Here is a 22,738-nt window from a genome sequence, read left to right as displayed (position 1 = left end):
ACCTTTAAGCTACGTGTACATTTTTATACGTTTCCCCTACACGTTTCGCGGGCTGGTTTAATCTACCAATTTCTGCTTGCAGTTTACTTCCCGTTTTCCTCCACGCTCACTATTACAGTATCGCTCAAATCAAACGTCTTTTGACTCAATCTTTACTTCTACACGCGTAATCTTTATCCGAGATAAGCTTGAATCCCATTCATTTCTTCGTTTGGCATTCTATTTCGTTTAAGATTCTAATCAGCGCCGTATCCCGTTTTGCATTGTCTCTGAGGCGCCGCGCACTTGAATTTCACAAATGAAGTTGGATAATGGCAATAACCTTCTCTGTGTATTTCTTCTGGCAGCTAATGTCATTCGCATTTCAAAGGCTAGAAAACAACCAAACATTTTGTTCATTTTCGCCGACGACTTGGTAAGAAAATCAAAAGGTTTGGATATAGTATAAAAAGGACTATTTCTCCTTTCCATAAAAACTTGTAGAGGTTAACGGTAATAGTAAGTTGAGGGAGCTTTTGGCTCGCTGGACATGAAGGGCTTTCCGCCACCATCCTACGCATTTTAACCCTGCCCCCTGTTTAAAAGGAATTGAAAGTCGCTGGATGACTTAGGTGGTCCCTTGGGTATTAGCCTACCTGATTATACACGAACCATTTTTGAAATGCTCAAAGATTCAATGACTCAAAATTTTATAAATTCAATTTAAGATATTTATTGATCTATTTACATTTGTGGTCTCTTAAGATCTGCGCTCGTAAAGAGGGTTCACACTTAACAACTTTTGTCGGACAACTTGTTATAACCTTACGGTCGTTCCAAACTAAGTGCATAGTGTGCATCAGTAAATTTTCGTTATTCACCAAGTGCATTTAGTTGAGCGAATAAAATTAAAATAAGTAAGGTTTTTATTGTGAACAAAGCGTTATTTTCTATGAACGTGTTACTTTTTATTTTTGAATGGTACAGAATTTGCCCCATAGCGCATGGGATGATTATCAAAGTACAAGCTATTGAATATTCACAAAAGATATTGATACCTATCCTATAATTTCGATTAGTTTGTTGTGATTAGTCAGTGATTAAAAATATTTTCGCGATATAACACCGTAGGGATGGAACGACGTGAGTTTCCACGGCTCTCCACAAATACCAACTTCAAATATCGACGCGTTGGCGTCCGATGGTGTCATATTTTCCAATTACTACGTCAATCCACTTTGCACACCTTCGCGGAGTGCCCTCATGACGGGCAAATACCCCATTCACACAGGTGATTGTTTAGGAAATAATTTACGAACTAAGACAATTTGATTTGATCGGGTTTTAAATATGATTTAGGGATGCAACATGATGTAATTTATGGCGCCGAGCCTTGGGGACTTCCATTGAATCTCACTGTGCTTCCGCAACATTTAAAACGACTAGGATACCGAACACACGCGATAGGAAAGGTAAGGTTAAGCGGGGGAAAGAGGTGTAGGAGAAGAACATGTAGGATTTTAGACTAAACTCAAATAAGCTACCTCTACACTAATTAAACTTCGCCTTTCACGTTTAGCGTGGCTTAAAACTTTTTATTTGTGGTGCTTAAGAGGTAATTGCAAATTTCTTATCACTCACTATCATTTTACTAAGGTCATTTGTACCCCAATTCCTACAATGTATACAGATTTTTAAAAAAATATCTAGTCGTAGTCCTTGAGTTAGTCGAAAAAATTCAAATCGTTTATCACTTCTTGTCTATAACGTCACTTGTAAACAAATAATTACGGCAGTGTAAAGAGAGTTACTAATGTACCAAATAGGTCGATTTGTGGGTGGAAAAGCTTGACCACTCTGTCGATATTTTGCGTGCCACTTTGCGCAATTTTCTTTAAAAATTTGGTATTAAGAAAATTTCGCCAAAGTTTTGCTAACTAAGCAACAGTTTTCAAGAAGTCTTGCACCAAAGAAACATCCCTTGAAGGTAATGAAGCCAAAAATTTCAATGAGCACTAATATGAACAACCGGTGGTCAATAGTAGACCAACCGGGACACAAAGCCAAATATGCACGCGGCTCCCGTTTGAACAGTTTCCATTGATGACGCTGCTTTCGAGAACTATTCCACTAAGCCTTGGCTTCGCTTGTAAAAAGTCATGATAAAATGTTCCACGTTATAACCTTGAAATGCTTTTCCAGTGGCACCTTGGCTTTTGCAAATGAGAATATACGCCGACATACAGAGGATTTGACAGTTTCTTTGGATATTACACTGGCCATGAAGGATATTATGACCACACAGCCCATGAAGTAATAGACCAATTAAAAAATGCTAACAAGGAAACACATTTAGAGCGAAGAGGTTCGACTTTAATGCTCATATTTATGCAAGATGGCGGCAGTTTCAACTTTTCAGTGGGAAGGGAAGAAATATCAATTCTAATAATAAATAATAGATTAATTTGGTAGTAATTCAGCATAAAACGAAACACTAAACATATTTCCTTACGTTTAATGGCAATTTAAACTTACTACGGTTTAGACTGTTGGTTTTAGACTTCGCAAATTTTAAAATTTGTCCCTAATGGAGTTATCTTTTTTAAACTACTTTTTCTTTATGAAATGTTTGTCATATTTCATTTCAAAAATAAATAATTAAAACAAATTTTTATATTTTAAATTTAATTTATAATTTACATATATTTGTTAATCTAATTTAATTTATAATTTACCAATATTAGTTAATCTAATATAATTTATAATTTACATATATTTGTTAATCTAATTTAATTTATAATTTACCAATATTAGTTAATCTAATATAATTTATAATTTACCAATATTTGTTAATCTAATTTAATTTATTATTTACCAATATTTGTTAATCTTATTTATAATTCACCGATATTTGTTATTCTAATTTATAATTTCACAATATTTTTATTTAAATTAATTTATAAATACGATATTTTTTATACAAACTAATTTATAAATTCGATATTTTTTATATTAATTAATATATAATTTCGATATTTTTTAGATTAATTAATATATTATTTCGATATTTTAATAATAATAAGTTTATAATTAATATAATTTAACTTAATTTATAATTTACCAAAATATGTTAATTTATTCTAATTTAGTTCATAATTTTCCATTATTTGTTAATATAATTTACCAAAATATGTTAATTCAAAATTACTTCAAAATTTACCAAAAATATGTTAAATCAAATTTACTTTATAATTTACCAATATTTTTTAATTTAATTTATTTAATTTATTATTTTTATATTCAAATATTAATTTATAATTTTTATTTTTAATATTAATTTTTAATTTATATATATAATAATAATTTATAATTTATTTTTTTAATAATAATTTATATTTTATAAATATTTATTATATACGGAATTAGTGAAAATTGACTGTAATTAATATTAATTTGTAAAATTACCGTGACTCTCTTTTGATCATCGGATAATTTTAATTGCGAAAAAAAGATAACTTAATTTTGTTTATCCTTTGCTTAACTCTAATTCCCCCACCAATTTTTTCGACTGTAAAGCTTGCGACACTATCACCTCAATGTAGGCTTTATTTCAATATTTTTATATTGCAAAAATTTACCAGAAAATATTTTTCGTTTTGGGCCGAATTTTGGGGTTACGATCTTCGAGATAACGAGCGGCCAAGCGTTCGAACGAGGCAGGGAATACGCTACTGACATTTTCACCAACGAAGCTCTCAAAGTCATCCAAAATCACAACAATTCACAGGTACGTATAAACTCTAACTATCACTGGAACTATTAAATAGCATTTCTTTATATTTTTTATTATAATTTGTTTCAGCCTTTGTTCTTGTATTTGGCGCATTTAGCAGTTCACGCTGGAAACGACTACTCCACTCTTGAAGCCTTACCTCAGGTGGCAGCCAGATTCACTCAAATTCCTGATGTCAGAAGAAGATTATTTGCCGGTATATTAAGTTAAAAAATACTTCTTTTTCGATAGAACAACCCAGAAATACTTTAAAGCAAGTGGCGGCTCGACGTGAAGTAGCTCTTAATTTAATAGATGTCACTAGCGTCGAAATCAAAAAGGTCGTTTGTAAATTGGTCAATATCACAAATTACAGCAATTTTAAACAGTATTTTTACATGGTATATACGTAGGTTTAAGCCCACTAAATAGAGTATAAGTCTAACTATAATACTCTACAATGACTCTCTGACGACGTTATCATATGGCTATTTTAAATTTTAGCTTCCTTTGACATAAATAGTTGGCACCACGCTCTCCACTAAAGTCTAAGAATCGGATAGATTCATGGCCATCTCTAATAACAGAAGCATTTTCATAATACAGGTGGCAATGATAGAGCTGCCATCATTTGATGAAGTCGTGGCACATTTCTAGACTGTGATTAGTGAAACGAGAACAAGTGGATTGTATTATTTTATTCCCCCTTTATGAATTAATAATAAAGAATGGTTTGTCAATTTTGGAAAAATTTAAATGGGTTCTCCAATAAAAATACTGAAAATAATAAAAAAAGAAAAAACGTTTCGACATATTTGGAGCCCATTTTATTTCTTTTGATCCAATATTCTTTTAAAAAGAAAAAACCGAAAGTAAAGTAAAATCCTTATACATTTTTAGTAAAAACATTAATTATATTATAAATATAATGATTGAAAAAGAAACTTAATGCTGGTTCTAATTGTCACTTGAACTAGGAATACATCCAAAATCTATATTGGTATTTTTAAATTAGGTATGATAGGCGCGTTGGACGATTCAGTGGGCATTGTGATAAGGGCGCTCAACGAAGCGAGGCTCCTTGAAAACACGGTGTTGGTCTTCTCAACGGACAACGGAGGCGCAGCAGGAGGCATCGATGGCAGCATCGGGTCGAACTGGCCCTTGAGGGGAACTAAATACACTCTCTGGGAAGGTGGCGTTCGAGGTGTCGGATTGGTCTGGAGTCCCTTACTGGGAAACCCTCAAGGAGCGACAAGGACAAATATGATGCATGTCGTTGACTGGCTTCCAACTCTCTACCATGTGGCGGGTAAGTTGACCATCTTTAATATTAATATAACACCCTACTTGAATAAATTGCATGTATCTGAATTAGGTCTGTTTCGTATGTGAATTACTAGTGTTCAACGTTTGGTCTGATAGTTGTAAATGAAGATCAATGACTTTCTTCTAGGTGGAGATGTTCGGGAACTTGGAGAAATTGACGGTGTGAATCAGTGGGACGCAATCGTTGACGGATCCACACCATCACAGAGAGAGGAGATTCTGCTCAACATCGACCCAGTTTCCCAAATGTGGGCAATAAGGTCGAAAAACTACAAGCTTTTGAATGGTTCCTTCAGCAATACAAACTATGATCACTGGTAATATATAAGGGTTTTCTTAAAGATTTTCTAAAGCTTACTTAATTACTAATAATTATAACATAAAGGTAAATACCTTTATGTTATAATTATTAGTAATGAAATTTTTTCACGTGACATGACGTAAATTACGTCACTTATAACTCTGCGATGAAAATCATGTCACTAACTTTATAGATTGGAAACGGAAATGACTGATTTTGAAAACGCACAGAATTCTTTACGCTTTTCGGTCTTTGTTAATATATAGTTGAGTTCATCTCGCGAGCAAGAAATTTGTTTCCATGGTACCCACAATGACTTTTACATTTACGGTTCACTAGTTGTATGTTCCAAATTAAAAAATTTATCATTGACCTTTTTCGATTGAAATGATATAAAGATGAATGTTTCTTATTATGTTGCTTTTGGGTATAGAACCGGAATGCACTTACTGAACTAAGAATGTCACTAAACGGAATTAATTATTGTGCGAGATCTATAATCCTGACTGCTAAGCGCAACTGCGAATGGAGGTAGCTTGTCCGTGTTTAGTGTTAAGATTTCCAAAAACAATGAAAAATCATTTTCCACTCGTTACGTAAGATTAATTGTGGCAATGGGGTGTTTAACAACACTTCTTCTTGGAAATAGTCTTCGTTAGGCATAGGGATTAATATTTTTTCGAAATTCTAAAGAGCTATGCGGCGTTATTTTTTAGCTTGGATTAAGTGTGAACATAAGCCTATCAAGGCCTCCCTAAATTTGAAACTAATGGGATTTTAACATTAGCCAAATGACTGGCCAATCTGGCTACACGAATCCATCTGGTGGTGAGAAATTTAAACATATGCCAAAATCCACCAATGCATGCTACCGGATGGAAAGATGTAGTATAGGTGGTAGGGGTGAGGGGGTTCAAAATATTTGCTTTTTTCATCCACCAGGTAGCGGATATTCTATTTTATTTTGCTCGTGCACCTGTCTAGTGCTGAATACACGTACCTTTATACCCAATTAAAACTTAGGGGGCCTTGATAGTCTTATGGTGTGAGTTATAAGAGGAAAACCACTCTGAGCATGATTTAATAAATAGTAAGTGCGTCTAGATGGGAGATACTAATTTGCCAATGCAAAATGTTTTTGCAAAATTACCCAGAACTTGTTATTTTCAGAAGTAGACTAGACACAACGAAAAACCTTCTTAACCAAAAGTTAATTACAATGTATTGTTTTTCAATGGCTAATTTTCTAAAACCCTTCACTAGTTAGGATGAGCTTAAAGTTGAAGCCTTTAATTCCATTCGTTCACGTAGCTCTTGAGAACAAACTATGAAAGAATCTTTGTCATGTACGTGATCATTTAAAACTGTCAATATGTTTATTACATAAATGTGTATCCTTATTTCGTTGGGTTGAGTGATAATTGTGTTAATTACTTCTCGCACATCTTCCCCTGTTAGTGTTTAATTAAGGTTTACTATACAACATATAGAGGCCACGAATTCAGAATTATCAATCACAATTCGGAAATCACCTCACTATTACCACTATAGTTTTTGGTGGAATACAAATAGTATTTGTTTTTCAATGGTATTGCATTTGATGCCTACGGCATTTATATATTAGAAGGAATCAAAGGAGATGATATTGAAAGGTCCCGAGGCTTATCGTTTGCTTTTAGTAAATCAACTGGTTGCACCTGTTTATAATTTGATAATAGTTACCGTGAGTAAATATAACCATTACATAATTCAATATACTCACGTTCAAGACACTTGCGCCACACTGAGAGAAAAAACCCTAGTTTCAACAGGATAATTTTACATGAACCGTCTGTATATCACTTGCACAGAATAATCTTGTGATAATTATTGTTATCCTTTAATTTAACCACGGACCGTTTATAAGGGGACGTAAATCGGCCCAGCTTTCCCAGCATTAAACCGGCTGAGATACCCAAAGCGGCGGTGAGGGGGGAGTAGGAGGCGGAAAAACTATATAGACTGGAACCTCCAAGGCCATTTCATTATTTCAAAATGGCCGCTTGTTATTTTCGGCTTTCGACTAAGAAATATATATATTTTGTTTTAAAATAATTTAATCATTTAATTTGCCGCAAAAGTAATTTTATTAAGTGGTTTCAAATCTTTTTAAAATGGTACGGAAACATTGTATGTATTCCCTTTGTTGGAATAAGGAGATCACTGTTAAGCCTAGTTCGAATATGGAACCTGTATGTTATTTTCGGTTTCCAAATCCTAAGCAAGAATTAAGTAAATGTCAACGGAGGATTGCGGCTTGTGCAAGATATGATGATCTATTATCACTTGAAAAAATTATAAAATATCCTCATTTTATCTGCTCAAAACATTTCATGGGTAGTCAGGGCCTTACAATCGAAAATCCAGACCCAATACCTTTTACAGAAACTGAAGATACTCTTCGATTAAATGTAAGTAACATCAGTGTTTCAATTTAAAATTTAATGTTTAAACTAAATACACTTTTTTTAAGCATGGAATAACGAAAGAATTATGCGAAAATTTTTCTACTACTTTTGCAAGTGAAATTTTAGACAGTGCTTCGTCCAAGCTGATAATCACTAGTGATGAAACATCACTTCAGAGCGAGTCACAAAGCAAAGTTTCATCGAGTATTAATGACCTTTTAAAAGTGCCTGAAGTTTTGCCAAAACAAGAACCTTTTAGTGAAGAGCTTCGGTTATTTTCGCAGGATATTACTCGAGAACGTGAGCCTGTTCATGAAGAATTAGAGCAAAATTTAACAGCAGAGGGAACCATTGGATTGGAAGTTTTAAACAAGACAGCGTATAGTCAACATTTAGTTCAATTGATGGTGGGAAAGAATTTACCTAAGGGTTGGATGGTTATGCCCAAAGAGAATGGTTTGCTATTTTGTCAAATCAATATTGAATCTGGATTTGTAAAAATATCTTTTGAAATCAAAAACCATAGTTCCCAAGGAATTCTACAAATTAATGGATATCATGTTGATGAATGTAGTACTTTGTGGCAGCGACTCCCTCTCATTAATAATACCGAAACTTTGCTAATAGCATTGGAAGTGCTAGACAGTTTTATATTGTGCACTGGCATTTATGAACAAAAATTAGTACAAAACTTCGAGACCAAAAGAAAATTAAATGGAAAGAAAAATATTTTTACTAACGCAGTACATGCCTCAAACTGTGAAGTAGTACTTGAAAAATCTAGGCATTCTAATGGAAAAAATGGCGACGTGTTAAGTTTGTGTAATGCTTGCTTTAAATTTAGGAAGTCATTAACAGTATCGCTAATTCAAAGTAAAAATCCCAGTCGGGAAAACCGAAACCGGTTTATGTCTAGAGGACAATTTCAAAAGAAACTAAAATCACAGAAGAAAGAAAATAAGGGCCTAAAACAAAAAGTAAAAAACATGAAAAGAAGAATGAAAGTAATTCTGAAGAAACAGGGACAGAAATTAGCCTCCGAAGATAATGAAGTTTTATGTAATGTTCTGGAAAAACAAAAAGAATTATTGCCAAAAAATTCTTTTAAACGAATGTTCGTCGATCAGCAATTAGCAGCTTTGAAGGCCAAGACTAAAAGACTTAGAAGGTGGCACCCAAAGATATTGCAGTGGTGTATATATTTATATCGAAAATCACCAGCAGCTTACAAGTCTTTGACAACTAGTGGATTATTGGAACTACCTTCTAAAAGGACTCTCTATAATCATTCTACCCATATTGGCCTGAATTCTGGTTTTACTCAAGATAAATTCAAGCTAGCTAAGGAGAAACTTTATATTTCTTGCATTGAAGATCACCAAAAATATGTTTGCCTTATTCTTGATGAAATGAAAATTAAAGAGGACAAAATCTACAAATCAAATACTGGTGAATTAATTGGATTTAGTAACCTCGATGATGTTGGAAATGAAATTTAAAAAATAAAATTCCAATCCAGTGATACAGAAATTCCAGAAGTAGCCACCCATATGTTACAATTATTTATTAGGAGCATAACTGGTCATTTTAAATTCCCTATTGCTCATTTTCCGTGTAACAACATTGATAGTGACAACCTCCATAGTATAATATCAGAGGCTATAAGCAAATTAGAATACAATAATATAAAGGTGTTAGCTGTTATTGCTGACGGTGCCAGTACAAATCGCAAAGTCTTCTGAAATTTTGTTAAAGACGGTTTTAAGTGGGAAAATATTTATGCTCGAGATGAGAAGCGATCAGTATTTTTTGTGTGACCCTCCACACTTACTGAAAACTGCCAGGAATGGGTTTTCAAATAGCAACTTTCATTCCAAAACAAAGCATCTATACAAAAATTCTAAAGAAATATTATGGACACATGTTTTGAAACTCTTTGAAACCGATTCGCAAAGAACCCTAAAACTTCTACCGAAGCTGACAAGAGATCACTTTTTTCTGGATTCTCATTCCAGAATGAGGGTCAGGCTAGCGGCCCAAGTTTTGAGCTCTACCGTGGCCAATGGTCTGGAATTCGAATACAAGGATCAGTATTCAGAGACTGTTCTATTTATAAGAATGTTTGATAAATTTTTTGACATAATGAACACAAGAAACTTAAAAGAAGGCCTATTGAAAAGGAAGCCAAATTTAGATCCTTTCAAGGACCCAGATGATATGCGATTACAAGTAAGATATGATATAAAACCAATATTTAGAAAGAAAAATGATAACTAAAATTTTATAGTGGCTGGAGACTTCATTTATTCAATATTGCAAGGATTGGGAAAGTGAAATCCAAAATAGACCTGGAAATTTCAAAGCAAATCAACGAAAAATGATGATTCTAAGTAGAGAGACCATTGAAGGATTAATCATGACAGGTATTTTGTTTTTACCCTTTATTAGGAACCAAAATAATTTTGGGATTTGTTAACTTAAATATTCATTTTCAATAGCTCAATCTGTGCCTGGAATAATACGTTTTCTGTTATCCAAAAATGCCAAATTTGTTTTAACTTCCCATATTAATCAAGACTGCTTAGAACAGGAGTTTGGTAAACAGCGTGGTTCTCTAGGGGGTAATACTAATCCAGATGTGGTATTATATGGACAAAACCTTGATCATTTCATCAACTTAGACTTACAAATAAAAGCTCCTGTAACAGGCAACACAATGTAAATGACCAAATTAGTTTTTTTGGGTCTATTATAGTTTATCATTAAAGTAAAGTTTGAGCACAACTACTACTTGTATAATTTAATCCAACTTTTATTTAAATAAATTAAACCAACGTTCGAGAAAAATAGGAACTAAGTTTAATTAAATGAAAAACTTGTACAAAACTTATCACAATATGAACCGTTTAAAAACAGTCCGTTATCACAGAAAATATTACTTTTGATTATTTAAATCTTTTAGACTTTTTCTTAGAGAAGGAGCACCCTTCTGTTTTTTATTTTCTTTTGCAAAGTACTTTGCTCTTAGGTATAGCATTAGGCCCTTTCCTCTAAGTTTCAAAAAACTTTCAACAAGTTTACTTAATATGGCATTTTTTTATGTTCAGGTACTAATGACTTAGAAATTATACTATCCCACTTAAATTTTAATTCGCCGTTTTCTTCAACTTTTGTTTTTGCAATATTTTTACGGTTAAAATTAATTTCCATAAAGATTTTTTTGTTTCCGTCATAAAATTGTTCAACAAGTTCATTTAAGTACTCAAAAAGTTCAAAGGCAGCCTTATTAATATAAAGCAACCCACCTCTGTTATTCTCAGTTACCCATTTTGTGACTGAGATATCAGAAAGTTCCTCTTCTAAATAAATTTTAATTTTTTCAAATGGGCCCTTGATAGCCAATGCATCTGTTAGCTCGTATTGAATTGGGACACTTTTGCATATGGTTATAACTGTTGCACCAGAAACATAATATAATATTTGCTTTTTCCTTAAAGCTTCGGTTAAGTTATTAGAGCATTGTTTATTTAAAGGTGCCAAATTCTCAGGATTTTTAACTGGTAAATCATTTTTAAACATATGAATTTTAATTAAATTCAGTAATGACCTAAGAAATTCTGCTGCGCAAAATCTTTGACTAAACTGCGAGATGTATATAAATATCTTTGAAAAAAAAGAACCTTAGTTGAATGAAACTAAATACAACCTAGATATTCTTACTGGCGGTGCAAGTGAAGTAATATATATGACTGCCTCATTCAAAAATTCTTTATCGGAGTGTAAATTCTGTGCGGGACCATAGAAAGATTTGGATGACCTCATATCACCAAATGCAATACTAATAGTTTCATGACCAATATCCCAGTATGGAGCACTGTTCCCTTTCCCTATGCAAATAAGTTCTTCAATTACAACATGCAAGTCATGATCATCATTGCAATTAGCCGTACCCAAAGATTGAAAGTGTTGGAGGCTTTGATTTATTATAGCCTGGAACTCATGGGCTGTAAAGTCTAGATTAAATAATTCAACACAGCTTTATCATTTTTTATGTATTGTTTTAAAAAAAGAGTTGAAGCTTACGTATCAAAGTACTACGTGTGGCCTTAGCTGTAGGTTTCTCTCTCAAAGGAATAGCACCTCCTATTTGATCGGGGTAAGCTTTTAAAGCCGGAGTTGCCTCTTCATTTATTTTATTTTCCAATAAAAATGTAAGATCCAGATCTATGTATTCTTCGACACTAATTTGTGGTTCTACTGTTTTGATGTCGTTAATTACAATTCCAGTGTCTGATATGGTTTTTACCAGCAGTCTGAAATATCAAACACACCAAGAATTAGACAAGGTTTAATAGCGAAACTCCAAAAAACTCGCTTTTGATTATCGATTATCAATATAATTCAAGTTTGACAAAGTAGATTATATAAAGCTTACCTTTTCTGGTAAAAATGGTCCACGTGAATATCTTTTTTTAGTTTTAAAACGTCTTTGCCGTTTATATTTTTAGATACGCGAGCCATGTTGAAATCAAAATACCTACAGATTATGTGGCCTTGAAGGTTCCACTGGTACTACCAACTTTGAAAAGTTGGCCGTTACAAAGCTAAGCAGGTGGGGTGCGAGAAAATACATGGATAACCTGTCCTCTTATAAACGGTCCGTGATTTAACAGAAGATATTTACATGAAACGTGTGCATGTGTACAACTTGTACAGAATAATCCTGTACAAATTACACGTATCCTTTATTTTATACAGGTACATAAGTACATAAATGGACTGTATTCTATAAAAATGGGTTGTTCTTCTAAAATGTACAGAAGGACATTTTAAAAATGTTCAGGAATATTTGCAGCTGTATTTATTACACACATCGAGAGTGTAAAATTAACAGTTCATTATTTAAAATTTACTTGAATAACAGATATGTACTTAGAGGGCTAGCTTCAGTAAGATTAACAATGAAGTTCTTTAAAATCATTTAGCACTATAGATATACTGGATTCCATTAATTGCAATTTACAAACTTCAAACGTATAATTCATCGGAGAGCCAGTATTTTTGAAAAACTGGTTATTTAAGCGTACAAATGTTTTGAACAGTTTTATTTATTGTTTCATTGCTGTGGGGGGGGGGGGGGGGGCGCCCCGTACGACCACCCTTCATCTACTTATTTAATAGCATCTGAACCCCGTAAATTTAATTATGCATAATGCATGGCAATTTCTTTGAAAATCCTTCACCCTGCAGACCAAGAAGTGATATGGAAATGTTTTCGATTCCGACATTGCCCAAAATTATATTTTTGGCTGCACTGCCCAAGGCGGGATTAACTAAACTTCGACTTAATCAGCTAGGCTAATACCCAAGGCACTACCTTAGGCCTTAGTCATCAAGCGAATTTTGAAGCCATTAATTCAGGTGGCCGGGTTACAATGCGTAGGAGGGTGGTGGCAAGCCCTGCATGCCACGAGATCGCGCCAACAGCTCCCTACACTAACTATTAATGTTAACCGCGACAAGTTTCTATGGAAGGGAAACCGAAGAACTCGGGGAAAACCCCTTAACCCAGAACTTGCAAACTCAAAGAAAGAGTTGTTTCGAGTTTTCACCCAGCGCCACAAGTTGGGATTGAACCCGGCTCCTCTTGCTGCGAGGCGAAAGTGCTAACCACTCCGCCACCCCACTGATAATTTCAATAGCTCTATTTGTAAATCTACTAATGATATAGTCATGACATGTTTTTTGGTTATAGCCATCCATTATCGGCCTCAAATAGTTTAAATATTAATTAAAACGTTATACAAATTGTACGAAATAAATAAGAAAAATGGATAAATAAAAAAAACCGTGAGATATTTTATTCAACCTAAGTGAGTGTTTCTTTCGAAAAACAGCGAGCGTTTTAATATTTAGTCGTGTGTCGAATGGATTAACAGCAATATACAATTCGGTAAAATACTACTTACGCGATTGTTTACTTTGGTTTATAGAGAGGCAAAAGGCTTGACCAGATTTATCTTGAACCAGAGAGGCTCACAATTAGATTAGTACCTGTCTGGCAAACCTGAAAACCCAGTGGCCTTGTAAAACATGTAAATGTTTGTTCTGATTTTATTGTTATTTTTTAAACAAAATCATTTTACTGTATCAGTAATTACGTAAGCATGTAAATTACAATCGTCCTATATTTTGGAATATAGTCTCTTTTCGTAGGCTACCTTAGCTATATACTAGAAATCAACCTTACGCGTGAAATTTAAAAAAATACTAACCAAAAAGGACTGAACATAAGAGTAAATTTTAAAAACCAAAGAACAAGTTGTGCTTATTGTTTCTCTCTGGGGGATTTGACATGTTTAGCCCCGGATTTTATCCAATTGTCTGTTCGGATAACCTTCTAATTATATTTTATTTTTTTCAAAGCTACCACGTCAAAAATTCAGTTTCATATTCGTAAATTTACCGTGTATTCCCTACAATATTGTTTGTTGAATTAAATATTTGCTACTTATCGAATTTACTGAGGTGTAAAAAGTATTTTCTACCGACCGATGTGTAAAACCAACTTTAATATACCAATAAAATTACGTAAAATTTAAAGTACTCCAAACTGTTATTCATTAATCATGTTAAATTAACATAAAATTTCTTGTAATATTATAATACGGAATAAGCTGTTATATTTACAAAAATGTCTTGGCATCCCCTGCTTCCAACACTTTAATGTAATTTGAACAGGGCTTTTTTCTCTCAGTGCACTGTTCGAAAACAAATCAGGGTCGTGATACGTCTCAGAAGGACACATCCTTCCTCGAAAATGTATTGAGCATACATAATGTTTCTTTTTAATTTGGTCGGTATTTAAATAGGATCGACCACAAGTGATGATCCACGCTCTACATTTCTCATACTTGGTTTTAGTCACAAAAATCACGTTTATCATACTGTGCCTCAGTGGCGTCGCTAGGGGGGCGGGGGGGCGGTCCGCCCCGGGGGCCACCCGGTTTGGCGTTATTTGGGGGTGACACCCGTCCGTGAAAACACACACTATAGAGACTATTAAGTAGCCCACCATGATATCCACCCCGGGTGTCACCCATGCTAGCTACGCCACTGCTGTGCCTTTTGCATCGCCAATAGCAACACTTCTTATAATTAATCATAACCCTTCATCAGTAACGTTTCACTTTATAAGAAAGTAAGCCTTGCTTGCTTGCACTTTACCGAAAGTGATGCGCGAAGAAAATGCGCAGTTGACACCTAGCGCTAGCATAATCTACGTCCCTCTCGGTCATTTAACGTACGCGCTTGGCTATTCAAGCCACCGTTCTCTCTCCTAGATCTTCCTTGGTGGTGCCTTGGGTATTAGCCTAGCTGATAATTAATATTATTATTGTTCAAACAGGTTTGGACCTTCAGGAAGAGACAATGACACTTATCCGATCTTCCCGACATTGCCGCATCTTGCAGACAACTCGATGGTGGCTGCTACTCTCAGGAACCTTGGTAGGGACTACAAAGCTCCGGCCATTGAGTGGTACCTGAGTAACGAAGTCAATTGTGGAAAAAATGTAACAAATGCTTGTGACATTTCAAGAGCTCCTTGCCTGTTTGACGTAGTAGAAGATCCTTGTGAATACCACAATTTGGCGGAGACTCTGAAGGAGGTATGTTTAAAATAAGAATATTTATGACCAAAGTGCAAGCATCATAACTGTTAAGAGTCAATTTAAATATTTATTTTAAATTTCAGCTTCTTCAAATTAGATATATCTGATTAGCATCTAAGTTTCCCATTTTTCAATTTTATTTTTTTTTATATCGAGATGACCCCTGGGTGACATTAACTTTAACGTTGGCGACTTTATGTTTGCTCGAAGTACGAGCTATTTGTAAGTTTTAAATTTATACTTTGTTAAGGGTTTAGCTTTTTTATTTTGGACTTTTCTACTTTACGCGTATTTTATAACTCTTTACCATTAACTTTTGGTTTAGCTTTCGACGTTACGTAGCTTTTATTTGGATTTAGGAATGTCAGCCCTAAAGAAGTTTTTGTTACTATAATTTTCGTTTATAGTTTTTGTAAATTAAAAGTTATAAATTTAATTTATTTTTAATTATTTATATTTAAGTAGTTATCTATGTTTTCATGCATTCATAAATCAATGTATATCTCTATATTTAGTTTTAGACAACTTTTCATGGTCTTAGAACTGTAACTTATGTTTAAGAATATCATAAAAGTTTCTTAAATTATTTTAATGATAAGCCACATTCCTGAGCATAGAAATTTAATTGTCATTGGGAAATTAAAAACTTAATCAGATATTACAGCTCAATAATGATCATTTGTTGTCGTTTTAGGTAGTGAATACTTTGATTGACAGGATACAGTATTACCAGAAAACCCAAGTGAAACCATTAAAGGTACCACAGGATGACAAGGCCGATCCAAAGAATTTCAATTTTACCTGGACTCCTTGGTTGGGACACAAAATGCCATAGCCGAAACTTAATTGTAATAAAAAGGTCAAAAAGACAATTGGTTCAATTAGGAACAATTACTACTAACCATTTAAAATTATAGCTATAATTAAAGGAATTAATGAAAATATCACGCTCTTTTAATATGAATGGACCAAAAATACAATACAATTCGAAAATAAACTTAATCTTCGCAATCATCAATATTTGTAAATCGCAAACATACATGTATCTTGTAGCTTAGAAAAGTTCAAGTCAGATAAGTGCTTTATCAGACGTAATTTTGGTGAAATGCATAGACATGAAAACGGTCGGAGAAAGATTTTTTTCTTTAGCAAGAACGTTCCTAAAAAGGGCTAAAGAGAAGGACGAAATCTCCGGTAGCGTAACTTTATAATTTAAGAGTGCTATTAAACTGAAGAAGAAGGAATTTTGGAAAGCGCAACTACCCAGCAAACACAAAAGTCCCGGGGATATCCATATATGATCCGAATCTCCCTGGTTGGTCATATCCAAAAATCCCAAAAGATGATATTGTATGGATATCCATGTTTGATCCAAATATCTTACAGTTCATACATCCAAGTTTCAAAATCTAATGCATATCCCTGGGACGTCCGAATATCGGAGACTGCTTATGTCCAAAATAAAAAAAAATGGGGAAGTCTCTTTAATATCCCAGGGATATCAATTTCAATTTCCGTTTCCTTATTATTAACATTCGCGTCGGAGCTTCCTAATTAATTGAAACTACTATAAAACTTCTCAAAATATATAATAACGAGAAATACATATTTTACATACGCAGGACTACCGACATTATCTGCATAGATTAATTAAATATACAGCAAAATATAAATATTAGTCATAAATCTATAAAAAACGAAGTAAAAATTTTTTGTAAATATTTAGAAGAATTATTTCCAAAATTCCAATTAATCAAATATGATTATTTTCAAAATTAAAGTAAAAAAGTATAAAAAGTTTCAAACTTGGCGCTCAATTCTTAAGAATATTCTCCCTTTTACATTTTATCCAATTTATAATAATATTAGAAATTTATTTTATATTTATACTAAAATAAATATTATTCTTTAAATAAATTTAGTAATTTTAATAATTTTGAAAATTAATATTTTTATTTTATCACGGTCAACTTCAATAGCACGTGCTATAGCGGCAGCGCGTGATCGGCGTTGGCCGTGCCTCTATTTATCATCCATGCGTACTAAATTGTTTTGTTTGTTGTTGGTAACGCCAACATGGTAACGCTTTTACTAGACGCCAAGGCCCATTTTCAACACGTAGAACACTAATAATTCTGTCATCAGTAATACGATAAAAACGTAAATGAACTATTAATAAGAGGTAAGCAATTTTTTCATGTTCAAGTCAGTAATACAAAAGTCAATCTTACAGTTTTCCAACCGTTCACCTAAGCCTAGGTAATTTTTCTTAAATTTTAACCAGCTTGACTTGCACTTTGCATTAAATATGAGTTTGACGTTGCTGCTGGAGGAAAAATGGTTTAAACAAGTAAAATGTATGCCAATTTTTCTATTACTCTTAATTGTGAAAAAATAACCCCAACTAGACTTAAAATTTTATTTAGTGTAGCTGGCTTTTTCATTTTGGGGCTCGCTGCTAGTGATAAAATGGATTTACACGAGCAAAATTTTTCAAATCACTCTGATTGAGTAAAACCCTTGGTTCACATTACAGTTGGGAAGGAAGAAAAGGCAAAAAAACTTCAAGATCTAATCACAATGAAAATTATCCTTAGTATATTGGTCTAGATTTCTTCTCATTCTACATCTATTATTCACGAGCAATAATTTATTTCTAGCGACCGTTAAACGATCAAAATTCTACGATTGCTGAAATTGAACTAATAATTAAAGACTGGTCACACCATTGCCCAGCAGGAAGTAAAAAAGAAAAACCTAAATAATTATAATTTTTAAATAACTTTCACAATGATTTTGGAAGCAAAGAACTTTTTAAATAAAACCTTGATGAAAGGAAATTTTAAATCTTATTAGTGGTGTATTTAATAAATCTTTTGATATCTTTCGTCATCATGCCTAGTTCCAATCATAATATTAAAAATGATTAATTTCACTTAATTCTAAATCTTATTAATTTTATTAGTTATGTTAATGTGATGAGTCTTGCATTTACACCAATTATTTATCTATATATAGCTAATAATTGGTTTTAATGCAAGAATCGTCATTTTATTTAAATTTATTTATTTATAAATTATAGTCATTAATAAATTTTTATCCTTTATAAAATAAAAATATATTTATATGGATATTTAAGGAAAATTTAAAAATCCCCAAGACATCTAACGTACATAATATGGACATTATAAATATCTATAAGATATCTTTAGAATATATATTGGTTATATTGGATATATATATATATATATATACGCATTGTAACCCGGCCACCTGAATTAAGGACTTCAAAAGTCGCATGATGACTTAGGCCTAGGGTGGTGCCTTGGGTATTAGCCTAGCTGATTATTATTAAAATATCCCTAGGATATATTATATCCTGGTCATATAGTAAATATGTTATTTTTTTAATCCCTGAGATATCCCTACAACATCCCCTGGATATTCAATATCCAGGGGATATTCCCTGCATCTCAAAAACCATGACATCTGGATATCTATGGAATATCCATGTGACGTAAAACCTGGATATTTGGATATCTCACAGACATCATAATATCCAAAGGTAACGTGCCATGGATATCCAATGGAGCTATATGTGTTTGCTGGGTACTATAATTTCATAATTTAGCTGTGGCGTTAAGCAGACCGAGAAGGAATATTTGCAGGTGCAACGTTAGAATAATTCGAGAAAATGCGAAAGAAAAGGACGAAAGAGATTGGTGAAATCCTTGACTGGGTAACTTGATGACTTGCGCGATGTGAAACAGACCTAGTACGAGTATTTCAAGGTGCAACGTTAGAATAATTCGAGAAAATGCGAAAGAAAATGACGAAATCTCTGACAGCCTAGCTTTATAATTTGGGAGTGGTGTTAAATTGACAGAGAAAGAATAATTGCAGGTGCAACGTGAAAATGCTTTGAAGAAAGGAGAAAGAAAATGACGAAATCTCTGACAGCATAATTTGATAATTAAGGTGTTAAGGGGACCGAAAAGGAATATTGACAGAGAAGGAATAATTGCAGGTGCAATGTTAGAATACTTCTAACAAGGGCGCAAAAATAACGCAACTTTTCGGCAGCATAATTCGAGAATTTTCGTGCACCGGTTATCCTCCAACCTCCTGTTAAGAGTCAAGTGTTAAAACAACAGCCGTTAAGAATATAACCAGCACTTGATAAAAACTATTCTAACTTAGACATATCGAAGTAATGTATTTGCTATTTCGATTAAAATTCCAAAAATAGCAAACAAGAGATATAAACTACGGTGCCTTCCATACTTAGATATCGTTCGTAACATGTACAAATTGGAAATTTGTATATATTAAAGATATTTTTTAAATTAATCACGCGGACATACTATTCTAGGAGGCCAAAAAATTAAAAACTGACATTTTCGATAAAAACGTTGCATCTGTTTGGGGATCTAGGAAGGTTCGGTGCAGAAAAATTGACTGCCAGAATATTCGGTGTTAGGTATATGAACTGTCGGAATATTCGGTGTTACGTATATGAACTGCCGGAATATTCGCTGCCGGAATAATCGGTTTTAGGAATATGCGCTGCCGGAATATTCGGTGTTAGGAATATTCGCTGCCGGAATATTAGGTGCGATTTAAGCGGAAAACTCGGTGCTTTAAAAATAAAATTAATCTAAAATTAGCTTTAATCATGGCGTTAATTAAAAAAAAATTCAATAACTAGAAACAAATAATTTAATAACTATAAAAAATAATTCAACATGCATAAAAAATAATTCAACATGCATTAAAAATAATTCAATATACATCAAAAATAATTCAATAACTATAAAAAAATAATTCACTAACTATAAAAATAATTCAGTAACTATAAAATGAATTACACCGACGGATAATTTTGAGTTCTTCTCATGACGTTCTATCTTCGCAGCGAACGGGGCGGAAATAAATTAGTTAACGTAATGAGTGAAAAGGTATGGATTTTGTGAAATTTCTAGATTTTCCATCTTAATTAATTTTAAGTAAATTATTATTAATGGGTCACATGGCAATGCGAGAAGAAGAAAATATTCAAGTGTCGGGTTCATACCATGGATGGAATTATTACACGTACATGTTCTATATTTTTCAAAAATTGAAGCTCAATTTGCAATCATCAGACGTTGGTCGATATTACGGTAGAGATGAGCGATTTGCCTAGAGCACATCTTCCATGCATAAAAAAACATGAAATTGAAATTTTTTGTTTTATAAAAATTAAAATAACAGACACCGAGTTGAACCATCGGTTACGATACAAATTCGCGAAATTCACGTTTATCTGAAACAACGTGTTCAAATCTTAGTTCGGGATATTTTACGGCTTCAAAAAAGCGAAGCGGCCTGTTTCGTCAAGCGACATATTGCGGTAAAGCTGATGCAATGCTAGGTTGACTTCGCTTAAAGGGAGTATTACCCCTCATGTTTCGTAGGGTTTACAAAAGCTTTGGAACGATTTGAGTCCAACAGGTTTTTTGAGTGATCTTCGTTAAAGAAGGCCTTGGATGTAATACTCCCTTTTATGTTTGGTTTTAACTAGCGCGAGCCAAAATGCAACACTAACTTTGAGCCGTACGTGAGTCAAAAAATTTACGTTCTTACGCTCGCTGGTGGAAACGTAGCTTTACGCTAGCCAATCGCGAAAGCATCCTACAGGAATAAACATTCTGCGCAATCTGCTCGCGCATTAGCCACGAGTTACATCGCTCTGATACATTAAGCCTTGTCGACGACATGTAAGGCATTCGTTGGTGGTCTTGCTAAGGACATGGTAGAAATACAAGAGAAGCGTGACTGCCAGACATGTTTTAGCGTAAGTAGAACATTTTTTATGATAGTAAAACAAACATTTTATGTCAATTAATCTAATGCTGATAGTAATTTGAGAAGTTGACTGGTGAAAGATATTACACGTCTATAATGGAAATTATAGGTTTTTGGTAACAAATATTTTCCAATAAACATTCAGAGTGCCCTATAAATTTTGACTTTTGATATTTTTTCCGACTTCTGCTTAATCAGCCCGTAAACACTGAGAATGAAGTAAAGATTTTATAGTCATGCATTAACAAGTAAAGAAGATGTACACGTTCAAAAACGCTCATTCGTTTTTTAGTGAAAACTACCATTGACCCGATTCGGAGGGGTTATAGGACTATAGGGAGCTAAATGTTTGAAGTTACTTGACTTTACCCATTCTTTTTATTATGGATAAAACATTTCCACTCACAATGGTGGTTGAAGGTAATCTTTTAAAAATTTCAGAAGCTCGGAACCGCTTAGGGTAAAAAGGGAATATACCCTCAGTGTCGTTTTTGTACCGCAACAATTACTCGAGTTGTATTCCCTTTAAGTGTCAGGTCTACGAGGCATTGCGTTTCGACTTAATAGAATGATCAATAATGTATTTATTTAAATTTAGAAAGAATTACTTAGTTCGTTCGGCCCGCGGACATGCTTAGTCAAATAGTTTTCCCTTTGCGTTAGGGGAAAGAACAGAGCGGTAGAAGAGGTAAATTTATTTTGTTCCATTGACATTTAACTATTCTTAATCCAAGATTTAACGAAACCAACCTTTTTTTTCCGTTGGTAAGTGAGAGGGAGGATGAACAACGCGTCATAAAATGTGTCTGTTTTACAGTTCTAATGGTTTATCTCCCCCCCCCCCTTAACGACTTTTTGACCAAGAAGTGTAATGAATGCAACGTTGAAAGTGGTCTCAGGATAGTTATTCTCTCTAAGTTTAAATAAATTAAATCTTGGTAAAACTTAGGGATATTTGAGAAAGTTAAATGAGTAGAAGGAAAGTGAGGTCGACACTCCGATCCCGGGGTCGGGGTCAGGTTCGGGATCGGGATCCGGGATTTAAGGGGTGAAATGGGGGTAAAATCATCGAAAAGTCAATGTATTTATGATATTTCTCGCGACGATTTGTTTTCTCATATATCAACATATTATGTCCAGGCCAACTTGTTTATTTATCTACGCTTATCTCGAAAGACACTTGAACGTGTGTCTGGTGATAAAGGGTTAATCGTTTATGCAGATGAAAGCATCTACTGCGGTCTATTAGATTTAACAAAGGGCATCAAACTAACAGAAGCGGAACTGCAAGAGCTATGGACAAAGAAAGATGCCATTGAAGCTTATTTCAATAACGAAGCTGAAACTTCATGGGTTTTCACTGGTTCTGAAACCAAACGGTTTTCGGTTC

General features: G+C 33.6%; 1 long non-coding RNA gene and 1 pseudogene across 3 annotated transcripts; one reads left to right on the top strand and one right to left on the bottom strand.

The window, feature by feature from the left end:
• Positions 1–298: 298 nt before the first annotated feature.
• Positions 299–16,455, top strand: LOC149960471 (arylsulfatase B-like; annotated as a pseudogene). Its single transcript, XR_016481313.1, has 10 exons — positions 299–415; positions 1,111–1,270; positions 1,339–1,451; positions 2,182–2,447; positions 3,556–3,766; positions 3,842–3,968; positions 4,767–5,063; positions 5,208–5,397; positions 15,237–15,498; positions 16,196–16,455. The product of XR_016481313.1 is annotated as an arylsulfatase B-like (transcript).
• LOC149960472 (uncharacterized) lies at positions 10,633–12,470 on the bottom strand. 2 transcript variants are annotated; one of them, XR_016478298.1, is made up of 4 exons: positions 12,264–12,470; positions 11,912–12,118; positions 11,779–11,841; positions 10,633–11,715 (listed from the first exon to the last, which is right to left on the bottom strand). It is a non-coding gene; the product is annotated as an uncharacterized LOC149960472 (long non-coding RNA). The 2 variants fall into 2 exon arrangements; XR_016478322.1 differs by having other exon boundaries at positions 11,630–11,730.
• Positions 16,456–22,738: the final 6,283 nt, after the last annotated feature.

The sequence above is a fragment of the Leiobunum rupestre genome, chromosome 1 (assembly GCF_980474605.1).
Source record: "Leiobunum rupestre chromosome 1, qqLeiRupe1.1.hap1, whole genome shotgun sequence".
NCBI lineage: Eukaryota > Metazoa > Arthropoda > Arachnida > Opiliones > Sclerosomatidae > Leiobunum > Leiobunum rupestre.
This window is presented reverse-complemented; position numbering and strand designations above follow the sequence as displayed.